Source organism: Vigna angularis, chromosome 10 (assembly GCF_016808095.1).
Source record: "Vigna angularis cultivar LongXiaoDou No.4 chromosome 10, ASM1680809v1, whole genome shotgun sequence".
NCBI classification, from domain to species: domain Eukaryota; kingdom Viridiplantae; phylum Streptophyta; class Magnoliopsida; order Fabales; family Fabaceae; genus Vigna; species Vigna angularis.
The window spans coordinates 11,395,927-11,400,887 of record NC_068979.1 but is presented as its reverse complement, the minus strand read 5'-3'; the positions used below and the strand labels follow the sequence as shown (position 1 = coordinate 11,400,887).

Genomic DNA, 4,961 nt, shown 5'->3' with positions numbered 1-4,961 from the left:
TAGATTGGCTTAATTTTCCACTTGAAATACAATTAAAGAAGACCTTTAAAACTAACAAAACAAGGACGTGCAGCAGCTATAAATTGGCATATGTTTCCATGTGAAATGAATTAAAATAAGGCCTTGGAACTAATACATAAAAACGTGGCAGCAGCACTTGAATTGGTTAAATCCACCTATTTACCAAGAGCAATTGAAAGCTATTAAAGTGAAAGCAATTAACGTGCAACCAGTACTCCATTATAGTCATGTCCAATTCCAAATAGAATAAGAAATGCAAGAAAGGGGTCGTGGGCCACTTCTTCTCAATCACATGAAAGAAAGCACTTGGTTTAAGAATTCTGAAAAGTTGCTTCCATTCACGTAAATTCCTTCTCCAAAAGATGCTCTTTGAAAGCTTTTGTCTTCTTCTCCAAAGCACTCTTCACACGGCTCCACCCTCCTTACTTTCCATCTAAAATCAATCACTACTTCTTATAATAATAACAATAACAATCCTATTCTAACAAACCAAACTCGGTGCTGCATAAATGATTCACGTTTCCCTTCATTTTAATCAAAACAAAACAAGATGGAAAGGTGCAAAGGGGCTGCTCCATGGACTCAACACTACACGGCATTATATAAAAGAAAGGCAAAGATAACATAGCATTTGGAAAATGAAAACAAGTAGGACCCTACTACTTTTCTTCAAAGCTAAATAAAATTGTATATGCTGGCTGAATTCATATCCACATCACCATGCAAACAATTACTTGGCCATGTTCAAATGAATAAAAAGATGCAAGACCGTGGACACTTGCACTTTTTCTGCAGAATTTAATGCACACACCCTTTCTATAAGCTAATGACCGTCCACTTTGCTGCATCCATTCCAGCTGCACTCTCCTTTCCTCCTTCTTCAACTACGTTCCCTTCTCATCAAAAATCACTTCTCCCCTTTGTAACAAATCCTTCTCTTCCTCTCTACTCTTTAGCAAGCAAATAAGTGTGTGTGGTTTACTCTTCCATACAGCAGAAACAAATCAGCATCTACAAGGTTTCACTGGCCTCTCCTCTTCTCTTTACCGTGAACTCCCATCTCATATTAAACAACTTTCTTTTTGTGGTTTTTTATATTGAATAGGTGACGGCAGTTCCTTTCTACTCTACTATGAAAGCAAAACAAATGAACATGATATTTGGTTCTACACAAAGCCATGAATCATCTTTTCAAAGGTTACAAGATGCTAAGAGATTGTATGAAAATGCAGAAAACCAAATGGAAGATGCAATTACAATTCAAGAAAGAAAATAAACATAAGCTATTCATTCATCATGAACATGTTTCCAGTTCTCAAGGAAAATCATTCAAAGTACAAAGAAGCAAAGCAAAGTAAAGGAAACAAACTAGCTGCCTCTTGGTCTTGTGTCTTCTTCCAGTAGTGTTTCAAGAATCAAATACAGTTTTGCTTCCCTCTTCTAGCTCTCTGGACGTATCATCTCACACCAGCACCTTCTCTTCCTTCATCAAGCCATGATCTCTGTAATACTCTTGCTATACTCCACGGGAAAAGAGAAAAGATAGGATGCCCCCCAAATTGCCGAGAGGAAGGAGGTTTTAAGAGACCCCAAAAATCAGCATGTGTGTTGTCTCTTTGTGCCATAGAGTAGCGGCTGATCCACCACCTAGTAGTTAGCCTTTTTCATTTTTCTTCAATCAATCCCCTGTGCTTGGATTTAGCTCTCCAATTGGTGTTTCACGGGATGACTTTGTTCTTGGATTTAGCTCATTCTACCTTTTCTCAATTGTATGTTGAATTTTCCAAAGGTGGTATGTGTATGGCCGAGACTTTCAAGTATGGTCACTTCCCTCATTTAATTTGTAATGTGAATTGTATACATAAGACAATGCTATTCTTTTCCAAAACAATTCATAAAACAGTGGGCTGCACTTGGAACTTGGTGGTCTCTTCTCTTTCATTCCAACTTAGGCTAAATGTTTTGCAAAATTCTTCATTTGAATCCAAAGAGTTGCCGTGAGGTGTAATGATGCCAAGCCTATTTTGCTTTTACAAACTCAAGAAAAATATTTCATTATACAGATCAATACACAGATTAATTCAATGCAGTACGGCTTCGACTAGATAACACAGTGTGTAAATAAATATTGTTCCTAATGTTCTAAAATATTTACAGAATTTTCCCTGCACTCACTAATGTAAATAATTATTCTCAGATAATTCAAATTAAGTAAAATAAGAATTTCTGATCAAATTAAGCACAATCAGTAAAAACGGGAAAATACTGGACAATTAAGCACAACTCCCTGATTAATTTTAGTACAGTAAACTAAGTGAAGTGAAGAAAATAATGACTCATCACCTTTCAAGCCAATCATTTCCATATCCATCACAAATTTCTATCCCATTCAAACTATTCCCCCAATTCCCAAACTAGGGGGCAACTTTGGGTAACTTTGTGAGTTTCATGTGTTTTGACCCATTCAAAATATTGGGCGTCTTTGTTATTGTTTCATCTGAATATTCAAAGCTCATACAAAGACTGGGGCATCCCTTGTTGGGCCTCGCATGATTTTAGTTCGCCCCGAACTTCAAAAATCCATCACAACCAAAATTGGGACAATTTGTAAAACTCACACTCCCTGGTTCATGGCTTATTCCCTCACAATTCACAAATGCACTTATCCATACCTATCTTTTTACCATGCCCCAAACTGAAGTAGCTTCTGGGTATCTACTACCTCACATTGGCCTTTGTAGCCGTTTTAAGGAGTAAGAGGCTCAAGTAGCCAACCCAGTACTCTTCACATCCTTCCAATCGTCCTACATACATTTGTCTCAACCCTTGATATCAAGCATGCATACACTGATGTTCCAAAGAAAATGTTGAGCGCACAAGTTTGAACATTTGACTTTTAGAATTTAACATCCATCGTAAAAATAAAATGAAGGTCTAAATGTTCATAAATTTGATGATTTCAAAGAAAGCAAATTGACTCAGTAAAAAATGTCATAATTTCATAATCTTCCAATACATCATGTACGTATTTTCATCAACTTTGAATTTGCCTCCATGTATATTCATCAAATTTTCTTCCTTGAAAAAGACAAAAATGCATCAAAGTTTTCCCTTCCATGTACATTACATCAATTTTTCTTCCTTCAAAAAGAAAAAAAATGTATCAAAGTTTTCTTTCCCAATTTCATAAATCTACATCAACCATATTTCCATCTTATGCAAAACCTTGTTTTAAAAAAAAAGGGATGGACACTCAGTTCTATCTCAAGAAAAAAAAATCAAAAATCAAAATTTCAACATGTCAAAGTTTCAAAACTTAAACAAATTCAAAAAAGGTCAAATCCAGCAATCAAACTCAAATCATTCACACCCATAGGGTTGGTACACCCTCCACGAGGTTAGTACACCTCATTCACATCCATAGGGTTGGTACACCCTCCACGAGGATAGTACACCTCATTCATTCATCCATACGGTTGGTACACCCTCCACGAGGTTTGTACACCTCATTAACACATCCATAGGGTTGGTACACCCTCCATGAGGTTAGTACACCTCATTCACATCCATAGCGTTGGTACACCCTCCATGAGGTTAGTACACCTCATTCATTCATCTATAGGGTTGGTACACCCTCCACGAGGTTTCTACACCTCATCAACTTCATCCATAGGGTTGGTACACCCTTCACGAGGTTTGTACACCTCATTCACACCCATAGGGTTGGTACTTCCTCCACGACGTTAGTACACCTCATTCACATTCATAGGGTTGGTACACCCTCCACGAGGTTTGTACACCTCATTCACACCCATAGGGTTGGTACACCCTCCACGAGGTTAGTACACCTCATTCACTCTTCCATAGGGTTGGTACACCCTCCACGAGGTTTGTACACCTCATTAACACATCCATAGGGTTGGTACACCCTCCATGAGGTTAGTACACCTCATTCACATCCATAGGGTTGGTACACCCTCCATGAGGTTAGTACACCTCATCCACTTCATCCATAGGGTTGGTACACCCTCCACGAGGTTAGTACACCTCATTCACTCTTCCATAGGGTTGGTACACCCTCCACGAGGTTTGTACACCTCATTCACACCCATAGGGTTGGTACACCCTTCACGAGGTTTGTACACCTCATTCACACCCATAGGGTTGGTACACCCTCCATGAGGTTAGTACACCTCATTCACATCCATAGGGTTGGTACACCCTCCACAAGGTTTGTACACCTCATTCACACCCATAGGGTTGGTACACCCTCCACGAGGTTAGTACACCTCATTCACTCTTCCATAAGGTTGGTGCACCCTCCACGAGGTTAGTACACCTCATTCACTTCATCCATAGGGTTGGTACACCCTCCACGAGGTTAGTACACCTCATTCACATCCATAGGGTTGGTACACCCTCCACGAGGTTTGTACACCTCATTCATTCATCCATAGGGTTGGTACACCCTCCACGAGGTTTGTACACCTCATTAACACATCCATAGGGTTGGTACACCCTCCATGAGGTTAGTACACCTCATTCACATCCATAGGGTTGGTACACCCTCCATGAGGTTAGTACATCTCATTCATTCATCTATAGGGTTGGTATACCCTCCACGAGGTTTCTACACCTCATCAACTTCATCCATAGGGTTGGTACACCCTTCACGAGGTTTGTACACCTCATTCACACCCATAGGGTTGGTACTTCCTCCACGAGGTTAGTACACCTCATTCACATCCATAGGGTTGGTACACCCTCCACGAGGTTTTACACCTCATTCACACCCATAGGGTTGGTACACCCTCCACGAGGTTAGTACACCTCATTCACTCTTCCATAGGGTTGGTACACCCTCCACGAGGTTTGTACACCTCATTAACACATCCATAGGGTTGGTACACCCTCCATGAGGTTAGTACACCTCATTCATT

General features: G+C 39.9%; 1 long non-coding RNA gene across 1 annotated transcript; it reads left to right on the top strand.

The window, feature by feature from the left end:
* Positions 1–756: 756 nt before the first annotated feature.
* LOC128194467 (uncharacterized) lies at positions 757–1,912 on the top strand. Its single transcript, XR_008245845.1, has 2 exons — positions 757–1,039; positions 1,127–1,912. It is a non-coding gene; the product is annotated as an uncharacterized LOC128194467 (long non-coding RNA).
* The last annotated feature ends 3,049 nt before the right edge of the window (positions 1,913–4,961 follow it).